At 45.5% G+C, this 20,829-nt stretch overlaps 1 protein-coding gene across 6 annotated transcripts in view; it reads right to left on the bottom strand.

The window, feature by feature from the left end:
* Positions 1-16,560: 16,560 nt before the first annotated feature.
* The window catches only part of SMPX (small muscle protein X-linked), a 41,410-nt gene continuing 37,141 nt past the window's right edge, over positions 16,561-20,829 (bottom strand). For all 6 annotated transcript variants that reach the window (XM_030019608.2, XM_030019604.1, XM_030019603.2 and 3 more), the window contains exon 5: positions 16,561-17,660. The gene's annotated coding sequence lies outside the window, so the exon portion shown is untranslated. The remainder of the gene's footprint in view (positions 17,661-20,829) is intronic.

The raw sequence follows: 20,829 nt of genomic DNA, 5'->3' as shown, positions 1-20,829 counted from the left end.
GCCGCGGCCAAAGCAGCTGACTTGGAACGACCTGGCTGGAAATCACAAGGGTAATAACGCATTCGCACAAAGCGGTGACAAAAATAGAATCCCCCAGTTTGGCTGTAATAAACCGAAATCTGTTTATAGAGGAGGTTTTGCATAATTGTGCTCTCGGTTACCAGCTGGGAACAAAACCGGAGCCCCTGGGGATGGGCTGGAACTGACTCGCTCAGCTTTCTCACTTTCAGTTTGTCCCAATTAGAAGCACGTATACGGGGATTATCCCTGATTTTCACCCGGGCCCTTCAGGGTCTAATTTCTACCAGGAATAGTAGCTCTGGGCAGGCTACACATTCCGACCTCTTAAAGCTTGCTTTTATTTTTCTTTTTTTTTTTCCCTGCGTAACTCTGGGTGGAGGTGTTCAGGAATCTCCTCCTGACACTTTTCTTTCCAAATCAAACACACTCGGGACTTGCAAACCTTGACAGGGTTGATAAATGCCAGACCATTTTGCTGCATCATAAGCCAGCAGACTTGGGGGCAGAGGAGGATCCCACAGGACTGGAAAATTTCACCTTTTGCTCAAGCCAAAGGTAAAGCCTTTTTACTGTATTTGCTTATATGTAATTATGTGATGTCATGAAATTCCGGCTCACCTCTGTAATCGAGGGGTGTTTGGGAGCTGACTGGATCGTGCATGCTGTGGGACTGTTCCAGTGAGCTTAAACCATCTTGCTAAGCAGACCAATACCTACACATACTCTGCTCTGTTTGCGGGGAAGGACTCCAAAAATGTCATTCTTCATTGCTGTATAGCTCTGGAAATTGATTTCCTGCTTGAATCCACTTTCCATCATGACATTATAGACCATAAATCAGGATCTTGCTAAAAAATCCTCCCCCTTGCTAGCAAAATGACATGTATGGGCAGTGGGGACGAAGGAGGCTAGGGATGCCTTGTTCCTCTTTCCCAGTGGCTTTGCCTATGTCCAAGTTGGGGCAGCTCTAAAGTATTTCAGATGTTGTTAGCAAAGCTGTACCATTGAGTCCAAGCTTCTGGTTTGATGCTTTTTGTGTTTTGGACAAACCAGAGACCAGGTACCTCTGTCACCCCTCAGTCATGCATGCTGGTGATGAGGGACCAGGCCTTAAATGCTCCCACTCCTAAAGATACTGCTTTCCCCAGTTTAACCCCACCAGGTACCAGATTTCAGTAACACGAGGCGCAGCTAAACCTCCGCTGTTTCAAAACAGCCATCGCCATTCCCCCAGGAGACTGAGCGGTGAGCGCGGGGACTGCGTCTTCAGCGCAGGATTGAGCTCGAGGAGCATCTCTGCCGCAGTTCTGGCATAAGCAAGTCCTGGCACCCCTTCCTCTTCACCAACAGTCCTCCTCCTCCACCAGCCCTTCGCCTGTGCCGCCACGATTGCTCCGAGGCGGAGGGCTGGGAGGCGACACAGCCGGGAAGCGATGCTCGGAGAGGAGTGGGCAGAAACCCCAAAAATACAACAGCAGAGAGGTCTCTGGAGCCCGGGCCAGGTCCTCAGCCTTCTTCACGGTGTGGCCTCCCAAGCAGATGTAGTACCCCGACCCAGAGCACAGCAGAGGTGATCCATGGGCTGGGCAGGCAGCTGGGAACCCCCCACCCGGAGAGACCCTCGGCACGGGACGCCCACCCAATGCGCCGAAACTGGACTTGTCTTCTGTTGTTGAGCCATGGCCAACAGCCGCCCTCCCCACGCCCCCACACTGCTAAAAAAAGTGCTTTGCGTATGCTGGCAAGCCGTAGAAGCTGGGATGGAGGACACATAATTACATCCTACTCCCCCGCCGCATCCAGATGTACCAGAAAGGGGTCAAAGACGTGGCTTGGGCAACTGCGGGTCTTGCCAGCAGCCCCCAAAACGCACTCCCCCCCCGTCAAGTGATGCACTCCCAGGCAAAGGCAACGTGCCTTTTCCTCTCCTTCAGCGAGGCCAGGCCAGACGCTGCCCAGGCTTGCCTGGGTTTTGCTGGCAGGCGTAAAAAGTGCCAGCACAGCCCCGAGGGCAAGCACCGTGACTTCAGAGAGGCCAAACGGGGCTGAGACTGAACACCCGGGGCGATGCCCCGTTAACCGAACCGGCCGCGCATCGCTTGCTCCCCGCGTCAATTCTGCACGTGGGCTGCAGTTTGTACTGCCGGCCGGGTACAGCGCCTTGCCACAGGAGCCGGCGCGGATTTAACTGAACTGATTTAATACCCGTGCCAGAGCAGCAGGTCCTGTAATTGTATGCAGATTTCCTGTGCGTTTCCCTCTCAGACCTACTCCACCTTCATGGCAAGCTGGCTAATAGAAATAGTAAGAATCGTGCTCCTTATAAAGCTGTTTATTTGCCCGGAGGTTTTTTTTCTTTCAATTGTAATTGAAATAAAGCCATGTCCTTTCCAGTCCCTTGCTCTGGAGTGACAAAAAAAGATTATCATTATCGAAATGAGGTTTCTCCCTGCTCCACTTTTAGGCAGTTAGCTTTGTCTAACTAGGGAGCCTACTCAGCCGGCACCCTCCTTTGTCAACAGACAAATTATCTCTAGGCGGCAGCTCGGGTCTTCGGCGCCTTGGGAGGAATATTTAATGTCCATTAGCAAGAGAGCAGACCATGACTAAACAGCTAACATGAATCTCAGGAAGAGACCCAGCACTAGGTGGGATGCAGTCAAGCCATGATCTTATTTTTCTCAGCCGTAATTTGGAAGATCAGATCTAATGTTTGACTCACTAGATGGTGCTTAAAATTAGGGAAACATTAGTGTTTCAATGATACTGATTTGCTGGGAATAGATAATACATTTTTAATCATGTGCATCATTTAGACTTTAAATTAGATTTAGATGTCAGGCTTTTAGTAGCTTTCTCTTGAAATTATTGCTGTACTACAGTAGACAGTCTGCAATAAAAAAGAATATTCAGAGGTGTGCTGTGAAAAATGCTGGCTTCCACACTTGCAGTTACATTTTTTCCTACACAAAGCTGAAAAATGGCCCAAACTGCAATGCTGTCTTCAGTTGAATCTTGCAAGTAGGCCATCAGTTAATAAACACTTCAATTACCATTGTAAATTTTCCCAATGTTTTTTTTTTTTAAGAGTAAAGGTTATAAAAAGAGTTGCACAAGTAAAATTAGGCTCATTAGTAACAAGTGGCTTACTGTAAAATATTGATTACAAAAATCCACAGTGGAGGATTTCTAAGCTACACTTTGTTCCAGAAGAAATCAGTACAGTCCAGAGGATGACAGAGGCAACGCTTCAGATGCTTGATAATGTGCTGCATGAACAAATATAGCAAAAATGAGCTGGATGATGAATGTAATAGGGATGATGTAGCATATAGGTTTTCTAGAAACTACTAATCAGAAAGATCGTATTGATTTAAGTTGTCTTGTAAAAATCATTGGAGTAGACTCTGTACTTCATCCTCGAATAATCATTCACAATAGTATCTGGGTCACCCCATCTATTTAAAGCAAAGGATGTTTAGCCAGGGAAAGCAGTCTTTAAGAACAAAACATTAAGAGGGAGAAATTTTCTTGCAGCTAAAAGCAGCGCCTGGTGAGATCACGCCTGTGTATAAAAGCAAAGGAGAAAGTTACCGGCTTGGATGAGGCGGGCTTAGTCTGCCGGGTTTCCATTTTGGCAGGGGGAGGCTGGGGCAGCGGGGATCCGGCGCAGGGCAGAGCATCCCGGGACGACGCTGGCCGGAAAAACTTTGGCTGAGCGCAAGCGTCCGCCTGCCACTGGGGAGGAGAAGAGGTTTAGTTAGGGCTGGGACCCCAGCCAAAGCCTGCCGCAAGGCCACGGCTGCTAAGCCGTGGCTGCCCGGCGGTTTTCTGTGGTTTTGTGGAAAAAGAGGAGGAAATACCATTAGCACACGGGGGTTTGGGGGGCCATGTCCCAACCGGGTTACGCTAGCACTAGCTACGCCGATGCGAGAAAGCATCCTGGGTCAGACTGGCAACGCGAAATAACAGTCTTTCAACCAGCCGGTGCCTCTTTTGTTTCCTCTCCCTTTTTTTCAGGTTCCCTTTCCCGTGCCTCCCATGAAGACAAGATGTTGTTACGGCTTCCACTGCTCTCTCGGCGGGTTAGCCGTGGGCTTCCCGGGTGTATAAAAACTTTCCCAACAAGAAGTTGGGGAAGTTTGTAACTTGGGTTCCCGTTTCAGAGCGACAGCAGTGGGATGAGTCAGGCAATGCAGCTGGAGGATAACGAAGGTGAACGTGTGTTTTAACGAGCCCACTTCAGAGCAGATGTACTAACGGCCTTCGCAGCGGAGGGCTGCTTGGGCTCCGTCCGCTCCCCTGACGGTCTGGTGCCACCGGAGATGCTCTGCGTCTCGCCCTCGCTTTCCCTCCTCTTCCGCGGGCCGGCAGCGCTGCCCGCGCTGCAGCTGGGGCAGGGAAGGATCTGCAGCCCCTGCCCGGGACCACCTTCGCTCTGCATCCAGCTCGGGGCTGGCTGCTGACTTCGGACAGCGAGGACACGTACAGCCCTGGCCGAAGCTGCTCGGCTCGTGGGTCTCTTCTGCAGGCGTGGATGCCCCCCTGCTATAACAGGAACATTTCTGACTGCCACGAAAAGCTCCTGCCTCCCCAAGACTGGTTGAACTGGGGTCCCAAACTTTATTTTCTTGGGTACATCTAGTGGCAAAAGGTGCAGCTTCGGGCTGTATGACCGCTCATGGCGGGAGAGCTGGGTCCTTCCCTTCGCCTGCGGTTGGATACACCCAGCAGCTCCCAGCTCTGGCCGCGCTGCGGAGAGCCCGGTCCACCCTGGCGCGGTTGCCCTGGTCCTAGCGATGCGTGTATCCAGTACAAAACCAGTATAACTGGGATCCACACCTCAGGTCTAAGAAAATGATAAGGAAATGGGGACTGGTTCCCCATGTTGCAATGGTCTCTGAATGCACTTACTTGTAATTAGAACTAGGATTCATTTTTATAGGGATAGAAAGGTAAGGACCAACCAGTGCTCTGGGACCACAGAGGAGAAAACACAAATGACCTTTTCCTCTCTTAGGACGCCATATAGATGAAGTAAAGCTGCAGACTGCAGAGGTCTCTCTGAAATCAAGGTGCTTTTCACACGAGCTGGTTAGGAGTCAGCTTTTCCATCCTCTTCCCCTCCTAAGTCACATTCAAGCAAATGCTCTCTAAGATACAGGCTGTGGCTTAGGAAAGTAAAGACTACAGTGTGATCAGCTGCTGTTAGCGCTGTTACTCTATGAGACGATGAGAGCCCGATGTCCACGCTCAACTGATGGCTAAAAGCGTTCCTAGACTCCGTACGCTGCCGTCATCTTCGTCACCGCTGTCAGCAGCAGCAGCAAGTCACCTGGTGACTCGGACTCGGTCCCTCCATGATCTGCGACTCTCAGGCTTACCCGTGGGACCGAAAGGGTCGCACCTGCACCCGCTAATCCTATTTATTTCGATTGCTCCCAAGCACTCAGGTTTGAGAGGGGGCGAGACAGCTGAGGGAGAGCAACCCAAGCCCTCGCGCCGGGTGAAGTGCCGCTGGAACGAATTGCACGTGCTGAAGGACGGAGGGTGGGTGGCAAGCCACCAAGTTTGTAGAGGGCTTTTTGTCTTAATGACTTCTGACTGGATAAAGCCACGCGGGAGTGTGGCAAAGGCATTGACAGGATGTGTTTTATTCGCCCTCCTAATCTTCACGAGTTACTGAATCCTGCGTGACTAGCGAGCCACCGATCATTTGCCAGGCTGAGCTTGGAGCCAGTCCACAGCGGTGCGAGGTACTGGTGGTCCTGCTCACCAAACAGGGAGAGAGACATCTCCCTCTACACTAGACACAGTCTCTAAATTCTACTCCCAGAAGAAATTTCTAGGATAGTTACAGGAATTGCACTGCATATGCCAAGTTTTCTTCCCCAGGCCAGCGTCCCAGCAGACCACGGCGTCAGTCATCTCCCCGCTTCCCCTGGGATGAGCGGGATGCATACTGGGCACGCACGTAACCTGTGGATAGCGGTGAGCCAAACCCCTCATCCCCAAGGCACTCTCCAAGAACTGATGTACTATGAGCTCATTTTTATTAATTTTTACTTTAGAGTTCCTGTGCCAGCAACAATGCAAATATTGACTTCCTCATGGAAGTGCAAGCGTTTGCCTGCCCAGAAAAAACACATCGTCTACTTAAACCAGCTCGAAAGGCTGTAGAGATACTCCTATTTCCACAGGTTTATTTTGATCTCATCTGCCTAGGTTAAGGGTTGACATGCGTGACTCTCAAAGGGAGTGAGCGTAGAGAGCCCACGCTCTAAGCCCTGGCAGTATGCACCTGGCATGAAGCGCAGCATCATTTTCTTGGTGCAACGGCAGAGTTTTCAGGGGACCTTTGGATTTTGCCTGAAGGGGAAAAGTCAACGCTGTATGTTAGCTCTTCTGCCACACCGAAGATGTGAAACTGTGGACGGTAAAGAGAAAAAAAAGCGTAAGGCAGATGGACCTGAAACTCACGAAACCCTTTTTGGGGAAACATAAAGTTTGAAATGCCTCAGAGCAAACCACCTTCCCTTCCGTTGGTCTCCCTGGTGGCCCATCTCTCAAGGGCACTAGGTGTCTCTCAGCAGAACCGTGGGGTTTGTCTGACATGAGAAGTCAGCAGCCCTTGGATGGGCCGCTCCAACCTTGCTGAGGTACCAAGGAAAGCCCCTGGGGTAAGGGCACGCTCTCCTGAGGGATGTGGGTCAGCCAGAGATGCTCTCTCAGGTGGGCTGGCAAAAGTCCTCCTGCAGTAAAGAGACAGTGCTCGTTTGGGGTGAGGGTGGGCAATATGGTTCCATAGGATGCCATGCTTCATCCAGAAAATCCAGTCCTCGCACACAGACACAAAACCAGTCCAGTTCCACCTCCTCCCCCATTCGAGGAGGCAGCACTGATGTCAAGGAACTTCCTCTGAACCTGACAGTAGTCACCTCAAAGGGGAGGATGCTAACCAGAGCTGGAGTCAAATGAGAAATGTGGTTAAATGGAGCTACCATACAATGGTGTAAACTTGATATCCTACTGTTGAAAGGGAGAGGAGATTAAAAATAAATGTATGTGCTTCAAATTCTTTAAAATTACAAGTAATGACATTACTAGTACTTTCTGGAGGTCGTGCAATGACAGCAATGGGGTAGTTTAGGCCAACGTTGACCATCTTGACAGGGTACAGCCATAGCTTCTCTACCTTTTGGCCTCTTCCAGTCTTCCTCTTTGCTGAACTATGGTCCAACAAGCAAGTTACCGCAAAGAAAATTTCCTTAGTTTGCACTATGGAAATGACAAATCTGGTCAGAGGAAACCTGATTTTAAAAGGTAAGTAGGTTTATTTATGTAGAGGAGTAGATAATCTCTCTGCCTACACCTTCACTGAGCTCACAGTAACATATGAATGTGCCAACGGCCCTGGTTGAAAAAAAAAGTCAAAATTAATATATTAGCTTCACAAACTAGGCCCAAGGCAGCCTTCCAGCCTGACACTATGCAGGGAGCTCCTGTGTGCTGCTAGCATCGCACTTCCATTATACTTGCTAAGCCAAGGCTTTTAAAAAGATAGATTGCATTAAGTATATTCTCCCATACTTCCCAACGTCAGCCCTAACATCATTTCCAGGGCTGGATGATTACACTCGCTTGAAAAGAAAACATTCAAGTTCAGGACATGCCTTGAAATAGCCATATCCACTCCCTTGTGACACCCACCAGCTCTACCTGTAAAATAACAAGCAATCTATGCAAACAAACTGCACACCCTGATATTTCTACTACTCCTGACTATGGTTAAGAGGCTGTAAGTAGAAATAATAAAAAGAAAATGAAAGCAATCACCATACAAATCACCTGTCCATTTTTCCCCAAGCGGGTTTATTTGCCTTTGACAATACAAAACAGCTGTTAGAAGCCTGACACATCTTCTGCAGGGGGTTATATTTTGCAGCTTTCTTCAAATGAGCTTTGTGATCTAATAAGTATTTTCCAGTTCAAAGTTTACAGAGTTGTGTGGAAACAGGGGCTGGGTTTGATTCCTTTGAAGCCAATAGGAATTTTGCCATCAGCTCTGGTACAAGCAGAAATGCAACATTCTTAGCACAGAGAAGCTTGGGGGGGGCCAAAGTATCTGTCTTAGCTTAATTTTTCAACCATACATACCAGCTTTCTCACCTGACATGCAGGGTATATTCAAATAGCTCCCAATGATCCTATTGGAATAAAGGTTGTATTAAAGATCAGACCCTTTTACAGCTGAGCCCCTCATCTGCTATAGAAGAGAGCCTGATGAGTTTCTACCTACAGCACATAATTTTTAATGTGTTAACTCTTGATGTGCTTGATGTGTAGACATTACATCAGCAGTCTTATGGGGTGAGCAAGGCCGGGGAAGGGCAGCAGTAATCCCTGCTCAGACGTTCCCATGCTGCAGCCTTCACTGACGCTTTAGGGAGCAGAGTCTTCAGCCACCAGCGTTGCATGGCTGCCCTTGCTGCCGCTACTGCTGATTTCACTTGGGTTATTTCAGAAGCAGATAGGCTTGTGGCATTCTTTCCTACTGCCTCACCCTCTGGAAATGTTTTCATTAAAAGGTTAATTTTTTTTTAATTATTATTATTTTTTTAGCTAGGCAGGTAGGGCCTTCTCCTGATCTTCCTCATATTTTCAGAAAAGAGTTACTGGAGAAAATACTACATTTCCACAGCCTCTAGAATTACAACACATTACCACAACCTCCAAAAAAGAGGTACTGCAGAGAACTTCAGTTCCTGCAGGCCACTTGTTGTTTCCCATACCTTGAAATTCTCAACTACAAAGACAAACAGAATAAATAGGCATCCGTAAGATATCAGGAAGAAATCGTTCAGGGCATTTTCAAAGGCAGAAAGGGCGTTTAGAGGCCAGGGTCCCTTCAGGCAGCTAAACAATCGTAATGGCCATTGCCCCTCACGACAATGTCCTTCCTACTTACTAAAATGCAGTGATTCTGTTATCAAGGTGACACCAAACTGTCCAGTTTGGTTCAAGACAATGTTGTGTGCGACGGGCACTTTAGAAACACTCAGAAAGTGCTGGCAACTGCCCTCCCGTGAGGCCACTGCTGTAAGTCTCTGCTGTCAGTAAATCTTGTTGCTCTTAATTGTTCGGGTTTCTCTTAGAAACAAATATTTACCAGCTTCTGGTTTGCACAGTCTTCTAAAGGTCACAGATGCTAGCTCCAAGGGGATCCAAGCTATTCAGCCTTAAACTATTTAACACTGGCTTCCCATGCAAGCTGCCATAAAAGCAGGCATCACTATGGGACTTATGTGTAAGGATGGGGGAGTAAAGTTCTTCTCCTCTTGGCCCATTTCAGCATGTTATTTTTAAAAGCTTGTGCGTTTGGTGATGGAAATGGACGCCTTCATTCTGCTTATCCTTTTAGATGGGGCTGATGTGTTGGATGCTAATGGTCTACTGGGAAGTCAGGATTACTTTCTCATATAATAAATCTGGATGGAGGGAGAGAAAATTATTTTCTTGGGATTGCTGTTAGTGGTGAAAGTTTGTATTAAGAAAAAAAAAGGTCCAGGTTTTCCAAAACTATTGTAGCCCTTCTACACCCACTACACAACTATATGTAGTAACCTGTAGCTCCAGAAAAGCTTCAAAGCATCTTAGCTACAAACCTCATCTCAAATTCCTAAGACTATTCAGACAAGAAACGCTCTCCGGCAGTTATTTCTTATACCTACCTTTCATTTCATCGTGAACAAAAATCCCAAGCAGGAGAATTGCTAGGGAAGCTGTTATCAAATTTTGTGCTCCAACTTCTTTCATGCTGACTCTTTTCATTTGAATTACATAATTTCTAATGACACCAATCAATCACCTGCATACTCATCTGAGCTACTTGCCTGTGAAGGCAATAAACTGTGTGCTGAGCTAGACCCTCTGCCTGGTGCAGTGGTTTGGGGTTTGACTTTTAAACTTTTAGTCATTTCTCTTCTTCCTTTTCTGCCTTGTTTTGGGTTTGGTCTGTATAGGCATTAGAGAAGGTGAAGCTTCACATGACTGGGAGCTTCTTCTCCTAACTGGGATCCTTTAGCTCTTGCTTGGGTTCAGCAAGAACCAGCTCACTTTCTTTTAAGACTCATTATTTTTGTCATCTGTCCTAGAAGAATCACAAGAGACCAAGGCCCCCACTCAAGAGCCCTGTGCATGCAGGTTAATCATGCCTCGGGAAATACAAGGTTTGCTTTCTCACCCCTAGGATGGAAATTGATAGGATTGACATCATTTTCTAATTTGAGTGCCCTACTCAGCGTTGTCTGTTTCCTGCACAGACATCATATGTAATAGCACACACACATGTTACATTTATGCAGGCCAATAATATCAGCTTTAAATTAGGAAACACTTTCTACAGTAAGGATAACAAAGTGCTGGGATAGGTTGCCTAGGGAGGTCGTAGGGCTGCCATCATGGATGGACCTTTAAAATGTGCTGTAAAGAATATATTCCCTACAAATCTGCCTGGAATTAGGCAAGTACAGCTGCTTGGGCTTGGAGGCAAGGAGATGGATTACACAGTCTTTTGAATCCCTCTGAGGGCTGTACTCTAGGATATTCTGCTCATAACAAGGCTTCAATCACAAAGTCCTCTGAACTATGAAGCGTGTGTCTTATCAGGCCTTGGTGATTCACACAAGTGATTTTCTAAATAGAGATGCTTTGCTGAAAAAAAAAAAAAAGCCTTAAATAGGAAAAAGCTTGGGACGCAAGCTGGTGTGTGATGCTTTGGAGACACCATAATTGCTGTTTGGAAAATTTACCGAGCATGTCAGTAAGCTGAAAATGTGCAGAACAAAGGGCATGCAAAGTGCCTGCCTGAAAGCACTGCCTCTCTTCACAAGGAAGAGCCATTGGAAGGTCATCGCCCAACATCATTGCTGTTTAAAAAGCTGTTCCCCAGGGATGTCACGACTTGAGCACTTCTGCGGAGATCAATCCATAAAGAATGCGGTTTTGACAACCGACTGGAGTAGTACGGAAATGAACTCTGCCACCGCTGATGTCAGAGTTATTTTTTCTTTTTTTTTTTTTTCCCCTGTCTCACATAAAGATAAATAAAGTAGGCAGCTTTCTATCTTAGATGAAGTTGGTAGAATAGAAATAGTTCTTGTTCTGGATATTAGGAATTTGCATTTCTGGATGTCACTTCCCTTTGGTTGTTTTTCCTTGAGGAGAAGGAACAAGGTATTCAAAATATCAGTAAACCAAAAAAATCAATAAGCAAGAATCTAAAAACAGACATGTTCTTCTATATCTGATACATCCTGTCCCATACCAAGTCGACACAGGTGCAGGAGAGAGACCCCCTTGAAGAGTTGGAAGCTGCTCTCGGTAAAGATTTGCTGGGCAATACAACACCAGTGTGAAAGCTGGGACACGACGAGCCAAATTCTGGAGGACTAATGCCTCCTCGTTGACATACGTGTGCGTTTCCTGAAATAACCATGGCATCCTGCGATGCAAAAATCACTTCCCCAACATGCTGGTTCATCTTGCTGCTCAAACCAGCTGGTGCAAACCAGCGTAGCTTCAGTGACCACGCTACACCAGCAGACCAGCCGTCCCTCGGTTTTAGGTCAGACCCATGACCGGAGCACACGCGGCTTTCGCTTGCCTTGCCGGACACGCGGCGTAGGCAGAGCAGGTTCCTCTCCTCTCAAGGGCTAGGGAAGAGCCCAGGTGTCCCATTTGTGTCACAACAACTATATGAATTTGACGCTGACCGAATTCTTCTCAACCGCCTAGTGCCATCCAGTGTCATTTTTCCGGATCTCCTCAAAGCTCTCCCCTCCTCGCACTGCCCCGCGCGATAGCTCTCAGCGCGAGGATGGTCAGTGGCAATTTATTGGAGAAACAGTCAAAGCAGGGAATTAAGATGCGGCCTCATTCGGAGGCATTAGTGCCTGAGTCACTGGGATGTCATTCAGGCGTGAGGACAGCCTGTGAAGGCTTTCAGGTCACATGCGTGCATGACATTTAGAAGAGGTGGGTGACCTCATGGAGGATTATCTGAGAGATCTAAACTGGCCATAGAAAGTGGCATTGGAGGCTTTCATTTATCCTCACTAACCTTCAGCAATAAAAAGGGAGGATGAGCGCACGGATGTGCATGCAGCAAGTATGCGAGAAGCGCCGAGAACATTGTGAAAGCCAGAGGGCTGGTAAACCAAACCCCGGCTCCGGTGACACGTGGCTGTCATGGGAAGAGGAGGACACTGTGTGTTTCACAGGGCAGTGCTTTACTTGGTTTTTTGTGTGTGTGCAGTTGCTACTTGACTGTGCAGGAAGGCAGTTAAGAATTTGTGCTCCTTTCCTAGTTTCTGTAAGAAAGCACAAATTCGGATTTTCTAATTCTAGATACGGCCACCAAGCCAGGGCCAGCCTTGGCAGCATCTGTGACGGCAATCAGCAACACTGAGAAGTAGAGCCCTAATTAGTCAACTCCCCCAGCTTCTTCCATCGCTCACCCTGCATCTCCAAATCAGCACCTCAGCACACACCAGGTCTGTCGGTAAGGAGTAAGGTGGTTTTCCTGAGTTCAGTAAGGATCCAAAGGGCCTTGAGATGTCTCCTCAAGTCTTTGGCCTTCCTCTAAGCATTCATCTGGCATGTGTCAGCCCAGCACATACCTTTCTCCAGCCTGCTGGACCTGCTCCGGTGTCCCTGCTGAGCTACCTGTTAGGAAATTCGAGCAGGAGGAAAGAAGTGGCATGGCAGCAGGGATCTTGGTAGCCCTGAAGTCACTTTTGCTCCCCGACTTGTTTCTCAAAGCAGAAATCTACACCTAAGCCCTCTTCTGCCTTTCACCCCCACCTTCCCCATCTCAGTTTCTATGAGTCCACCCCACTCACAGTGTCCCCCTGCACTTGATGATCTACTCATGTGGACCCTCCTCGTGCCCAAGCAGGCTCGTGAATCCTGCCCATTGTATCCAAACTTGCTCCGCATGGTCAACACTAAGGCTAAGAAGGACAGAGAATACCGTGTGCTGTGTCATTACAATGTCCAGTTCAGCTGCATGATGACTTCTGCATTTCTGCTCAGGTCAGGGCTTGGATTATCATCAGCCTCCTGATAGAAGGGAGATGTGTTAAGACCCATTCTGACCCTGAAAATGATCAGCTAGGGAAGTCATAAGTATTAGGTGAAGAACCACTGCATTAGGTGAAGAATACTCTCAATAGAAACTACTGCAGTACCTGCAAAAAACATTTACTAAGAATGCAGCATCTCTAAGAAAGAAAATCTGATTCCAGTTTCACTACAGGTACAGCAAAGGATTAGGTCACTTTTCACAGTACGACATCCAGACAAAATCAAATGTAATTAGTTACCAGACAAGATTTACCAACCACCGGTGCATATGAAACCCACAGTTGGTATCAGGGCCAGAACATTGTCACTTTGCTGTTGCACTCTGCTATGGCACTTGCAGTTAGTCACCAGTCTTCTGTAAGATATATTTGAATACATCCACTTCATTGTTACTGCAAAGTAATGTAGTGGGAAGTGAGTATAACATATGAACAGATGTGTTTATTTTATAAATGGCTTTAGACTGCTTCCAAAAACACAGGAGAACTGGATTTTACCAAGTTTGACTGATCTTATATCCAACCCTTAGTTTTTTGTCTCTAGAGAACTGTTTTATCTTGGGGCATAAAGAAAGGAGCAAAGCTGGAGTACTTTCTGAGGGCTGAAAAACTGGATTTAGTGGGAGTTTCTTTTGTAATTATTCATGTACCAGTAGTACTAGGCAGCTTGTATACCAAAATTAGGATTTTTTTGCCAAGTGCATTACTTAATCTGCTTCACTCATAAAGCAAAAACTCATTCAAATTAAATGTGCACACATTAGAGAAACCAGGACTTAGTCATGAGGACAAAAGAAAATTGTTTCAACATTTTGGCCCTAAAGCTATTACCAAGAAAAATACAACCATTTTCCTTGGACATCCTTCTCTGATTCTCTTCTCTCAACATCAATTTTTTATAATACAAAACGGCCAAAGAGCTGGATTTTTATGACATCTTCCCATATATAATTTACAGACTGCATGGAACAAGAGATAAATAGAAGTGTCATCTTTATCACCCTTCTGATTGCGCTGAGCACAGTCCTGGTAAGGTGCCACCAAACTCAACAAACTGCTTCTCAAGACTATGATTTGGGGAATTCACGTCCATAAACATGGTTGCGTGTAGCTACAGATGTTTTGCTGGTACAGTAAGTAAAGTAGTACAGTGGGGCCTTGCTTTTACTACTAAAAATAACAGTTTACGCTATCAGGGAAAATGCAAAACTGTCGGTTTAGTTCTATAATTCAAGTTATGCATAAAGCCAAGCCTCCAGAGTTTTAAGGCAAGTAACACTATTTGTCTTAGAAATGCAGTAGCACTATAATCTTTTAATTGAAAGTGATTAAACCAGAGTAATCAATTGAAATACACTCAAACTCACCAAAAGTTTTCAGGTAACAGTAATTATTATTTTACCTCTACCTTTACCTCTAAGTTACATGTGTTTGGATTTTTCTGTGCAGATGATCAGAGAAATCACTAGAGCGTGTTCTTGTTCCGTGGCTGATGATTAGAAGTCTCTCCCCGAAAGTGTCGGGGTCTTGGTGTCTCATTAGACTAAACCCTTTGCCGTGGGCACAGCACAATAACTGTTTCTGTTTTTCTAACAGAACATGTCTCCACCACATTTTTTGAGCAGTGTCTCTGAAAAATACATTCAGCTGGATTAAAGACGTCTCTCAGCATTGGGATAAAAACCAAAAATTGCAGCGCAAAGCACTGGGTAGGGAGTTAACAAAGGAAACTCTTCCTCCACCTGACATGCATGGAGCTTAGTGACACCAGGGCAACTCTGTCCCTTTGATCTACTGTCGCACCGGCACCGTACGGAGACCAGAGCGTAGGGATGACTCTGAAATCCAGCTATTTTAATTTATTTCCTGGGTTCCTCATTAAGCAGGTTAGGGGTTGTGGGGTGGAGAGGAGTTTATCTCTGTGGTTCAGATATGACGACTATTTATTTTGCTGCGACCGTTCCTCTGGCTTCACTGCCTCGGGGTGGTCACGTATCATCTCATCAGCAAGGTGTTAATATATCGCTGTTAACGAGTTTGGCTCCTACTGACAAAGGCTGGCATGTAACCACATGAAAGAGGCGTGATTTTAGCGTGATCCGTTATTACGTATCTCTGTGCTCATCTATCATTGTAAGACCTCAATCTTTCCCTATAATGGTGCCAAAATGTAACATTTGAGGGGTAAAATTTTCCATGCCAGAAGTAAGGGACTGCAGAGTTGCTTGGGGCATCTTTCACTGCCCTCTGTACGCCCTACAGTCAGACCCTTTCATAAGACTTAGATGAAAAATAACATCACTGGCGTGGCATGGTTCAGACCCGCTGTTAACAGTTTGCTAGCTGAGACCCAGAGAGCCTTCATAGCCTCGTTTTTTTCTAGTACTTAGCTGCTAATTTTATGCTTTAATAATGATTCCTTGCAGTGCTAAGACCTAAAGCGGGGTCCTCACCGATCACCACGCCCCATAGCTGTCAGCCTCGAGATGGTTTAAAATCATACATATTTGGAAATTTCACTTAAAAATGAAGCTAAGAAAAAATATTCTTTGCCTCTGCCCAGCCCCTCGCCAGCATTAAGCTGCTTCGATGGCCACCAGTGGTACCCCTCCACTTTGCCACAAGGAGTGGAAATCTGGCAAAAGAAGCACGCGTCTGTCTCAGGGATGGGTTTTTTTTTTTTTCTTTCACTTACACATTCGGACGTGCTGACTGTGATGTGGTCCCAGCTCTCCCCATCCCCTGGAATTTCCACTATGAAGTTTCCTAACTGTGAAAGGAGGGGGAAAAAAACGTGGTCTTTACCTTTCCGCAGTTCTCTGAAACGAGAATTTTTAAAGTGAGTAAAGAATAATCAAAGCAGAGGCCCTGACTCATCTTGTCTTCAACATGCCTTTGGCTCAAGGGATTCTGTATTTTCTCCTCTTTTTCTCACTTCCATACTGGCAGGAACAATGCAGGCCAGTATCAGTGACTGATAATGCAGTGTGGGGGAAAATTGTTCATTTTCAATTGAATAGACATGTTAATCTTATCGGTATGTAAATGAAAGGAGCTCCTGATGCATTCTGCCTCTTGACACTTTCATTTCAACCCGTTCTTTAGGAATGCTCGCCTCCAAAGAAGGCATTAAGGGAAATCACCCATGAGCGTATAAGGTTGAAGCAGGATAGTAAGCAATGTCAGTATTGCATATTGAAAGTAAAATATACAAGAATGTCCTTTTTATTGAGCTGCAGCGAGTGGGGCTTCTTTCTAATTTCCTGTACAAAGCCATGCAAATGTATGTAATAACTTAAAATACAAAAATATCACCAGTTAGATTTGCATTGTCTGATGGAGCATACAAGAATTAAATGGATGTCGTTGTTAGTAATATTCCACTTGAAATCTGTTTTCTAACCAGAATAATTATCTTTATTTTAATTGAATAAACAAGAGCCAGGCAGAGAGTTTCAGAGCATGTAGAATAGTTTCAATCAACGGCAGAAGAGTATTATTACAAAACAGCTCCTCTTATCCCTTCACATTAAATAACACAAGAGAGACCAAGGAGACACAGTGTATTAAATTTCTCTAACAATAAGATCTCATTTCCAAAAATAGAATATGCATCGAACAGTCTTCATTTATGTACAGTCCATATAAAAGAAGTGTCAGGGATTAATCATCGTATGTAACAGTTGGTGTGATCGTACATGATTTTTGCCCAGCATCAGTATTTCAATGTTCCCTTTTTATTTGGGCTTTTGAAGATAGTGATCCTTCACCTATATTCAGGAGCATGTTCCATCAAAGCTGGATGACCTGTTTATTTGAATAAAGGTTGCAGGTTTTCTGTCAGCTAGCTCACATTTTGTATTCGCATTGTATAAAGTAAAGGTGATGCATAAATATCAGAACACCAGTGCATTTTAGATTCTCAAGAAAAAGAAATACTTTGGCTCTACAACAAAAGAAGAATTTAGCTAAACTCACCAGAAAGACCATCCCTTTTAATATTTTCATTTCCTTTATTACAGGATACACAATTCCTTTTCTATAACCAGGAGTACACAACAGGAAATTAGATGTTACATTCCTCATTTATTCTGCATTTGTCAAATCATTTTAAACCTCTTTTGTTCATATTGATTTTTTTTTCAAAAGGAAAGAAGCCAAATTAATTGCAAAGAATTATTTTCTTTTTTTAAAAAAAAAAGTATTTATTCTACTTTTGCTCAGATTTCAAATTACACTATTCCCCATTCTCAGGTCAAAATCATTGCTGAATATATACCACTTCATTGCTAGCTGCCGTGGTCTGTTTGATTTCAGCAGTACTTTCCTATGTTAAGCAAAATGGGCAACAAGAAAGTGTTGACATAAATGTAGAAAGAAGACGCTTCCTATGGGGTACTGCGGAGTTAGGAAGTTCATAGTCTTCATACAAATGTATAAAATATTTCAAATTATCTCCATTCATTGGAATCCGTTCGGTTTCTCTTGTCAGACCTGTGTGACAAATACAAGACCAGAAATTAATCATTTATCGGTGCACTCCCAGATATTTTGAAAGCACACAGAAAAGAACCCGTAAGTTGTGAGGGGGAGTATATTCCCCGTACCTGCAATTTTGCTTTCACTGAGCGTACTTGTTTACACCTAAGCTCGGGGAATACGGAGTGGGTGACAATCAAAATTTTTCGATCCACTAGCTTTTTCCACCCACACTCCAAATCTCGGTCTGATGAAACTTCGTGGCTCTGTTAAGAGCTTACGTCTTTACCTGATCCTGCACGGTAGCAGGGAGGCATCAGTTGGATAAAAATCAAAATAGTATTTAATTTTACCAGATTTGGGGTTTTTTAAATTTTTTAAATTTTACTCTTTGCTGGTATATACATATATGTATATATATTAATTTTTTAAAAATTTTTTTTCAGCTGCTTTGATTATCTTCTTCCCTTGCTCTCTCTGTTCCGCCCATTAGACTCCTTAATGGTAGCAAGTCTCCTTTTTTGTCTCCTGTCCAAACTGAACAGTCCCAGGGATTTTCAGCCTCTCTTCTTTTGGTAGTGTATCTGTTCCTGTAACTATTTTTGTCACAGCTCCACTCCTCCCCTATTTCTGCTCTAATTTTCATGACTGACCAGCACCGAAGACAGTATTCTAGACACGGTAGCATAGTATTTTCTGTGCTATTTGTACAAATCCCACTGGAGTTAATTTATTTACTCATGCAAAGTGAGGTGGGGGGATGTTTAGCTGCTGTCTGGGGAACGATGAGCAATTTCCATTGACCAGTCTACAGTGACCCTTTCCTGCACAGTAACAGCTAATTTGAAGCCCAGCATAGGGTCTATTCCTGTTCTCTTTGAAGTTAAGAGATATCGGTGGTTGCTGTTGATATCAGTGGTTCCAGGCAGCTCAATACAGAGGAAAACAGGTTTTGCAATTAGCTTTCAAAAGTTCAAGACACTAACTTTCTCAGCCTATATGTTTAATCAGCTAAGATGTAAGTATTTGAGGTGGAGGAATATATTTTTGGTAAATTTTATTGAATTCATGAACCTTTAACAAATGCTTAGAAAGTAGAGAAAAAGCCACAGGACAGAGAAAAAAATGACAACCTTCTATATTTCACGATGTGTTACATAAAGTGAGGTTTTGCTGCGCTCCTGAATGTGTGTAGGCTGTACCCATTGGAACAAATATTGGAGGGACATTCAAAAAGCTGGAATTGCTTAGCTTTCAGAAGAAACACTTCCCTGGAGAAAAGAGGTGCTATTAAGAGAAACCCTGCCTGGCTTACACTAACTGCTTGAAAGTGTTGGCGACTTTTGAATAAAAAAGTCAAAAGTTAATTAACTTGACTGGCAAAAATGTGAGGGGGTGTCATTCTCCACAGGCAAGAGGTCATAAAACCCCACGTAGTGCTACCAACACGCTCTGTGGCCATTAGCAATCGAACAACGTAATCGTCTCGTACCCTGATTCAGTAAGGCAACGTACTGTTCTGTTTCAGCTGAAATTTCCTTCCAATCAGGTAATTTTAGGTACTTATCTTTCTGATCTCAGAAACAAAACCCAACTTTAAGGCTGTATTTGACGGCTCCCCAGGATCCGCACGCACGTGTAATCCTGTCCTATATAATTACCGCCTGCCTACACACGCTCTCCATGTGTTTCAGTCAAGTATTCTCTTTCAAATTGTTCTGTGCTTGTTCCTGAATATCACAAGGTGACTGTTTTCCAGCGGTGGGTGGGTAAAACATTGCTGGCTGTGATTAAACTCGAGCGCTCAAGCCCGGGACCAGGAGAGAGGGTGCGCGGAGGGCAGCGGGCACATCTGAGCATCCCGTGGTCCTCGGCGTCTCGAGCGGTTTCTGATCCTTCTGCTGAAAGAGCCCAGCGCCAGGTTCTGCCTCCAAACGCATCGTTTGTGGCACGAAGGACAGCTGTAATTTAGCATTCTGTTTTTTAGGAGTGCATGATATTTTTTTATACCTTTCTAGCAGATTCAGCGCCTTAGACAGTAAGGCTGTTTCCCGCAGGTCCGGAGGAGACACCTGCCCTGCGTGGGAGCTCCATGCTTATCTTCTCCAAGTAGTTTAGCCTTTCCTTATTCCCTGAGCTCCTCATACCAGCTGTCCTGTGCCGCGCACACCAAGCGCCCAGGGACCTTGGTGATAAGGGCACAAAGAAGATGCAGCCAGACTCTCCTCAGTGGTGCCCAGCAACAGGACAGGAGACAACAGGCACAAACTGGAATACAGGGAACTTCATCTAAACAGGAAAAAAAACTTCTTTTACTGTAAAGGAGGTCAGGCACTGGCACAGGTTGCCCAGAGAGGTTGTGGAATCTCCATCCTTGGAGATACTCAAAACCCAACTGGACACGGCCCCGAGCAGTGACCCTGTCCGGAGCAGGGGTGGGACTGGACGGTCTCCAGAGGTGCTCCCAAGCCTCGGCTGGTCTGTGAGTCTGGGAAGAGCCTTCGTTTGTCCCGAGGGAAACTGTCCTCCGCTTACGAGGGCCGGGGTGGATTTGTGGGCCAGGTGCAAGGTCCCTGCTTTGCTGTGGAACTGTCGGTGAGTTTACAAACTCGGACGACAAGGTGTTATATACCGTATGACTGTGCTGCTAATAATCCCAGTAATCTGGCTGCTGGGATTGCTTTTAGCCACATGCTCCATTTCTTCAAATACTCCTTTGTCCTCCCTTCATGTCCTCATAGATCCCAGACCTTTGACACCCAGCTCTCGCTGAAATCAATATTAATATCACTTAATACCTTCATGACCTCAGGGCTGAAAGGTCCCAAACTGGCATCATATCCCATCCAGCTGAGCAAGCACCTCTCTTCTTCCCCCTCCCATGGCACCGGACTCTCACTAGGCAGCAGACCCACCAAAAGATCTGCTGTCTCCAGTTCTCCCAGTCACAACTGAGACGTAGCAGCTCTAGTCAAAGGAAACCCACTCTTCTAGGAGGCCATGCACCTACCAGACTAGTTAATTAGCAGGAGGAGCAAAAAAACATACTGCAGCGCCCAAGAACCCTGCCACTTGCCGTCCAAATGCAGGAGCAACCGAATTGCCATGATGACAAACCTCGCCTCGGTGCTCAGGTGCTGAGGAAAACCAAGGCCACCGTTCTCAGATTTTGTCTAAAGCACAC

This window comes from Aquila chrysaetos, chromosome 7 (genome assembly GCF_900496995.4).
Source record: "Aquila chrysaetos chrysaetos chromosome 7, bAquChr1.4, whole genome shotgun sequence".
NCBI lineage: Eukaryota > Metazoa > Chordata > Aves > Accipitriformes > Accipitridae > Aquila > Aquila chrysaetos.
The sequence above is the reverse complement of the archived record's forward strand: the minus strand, read 5'-3'. Positions and strand labels throughout refer to the sequence as shown.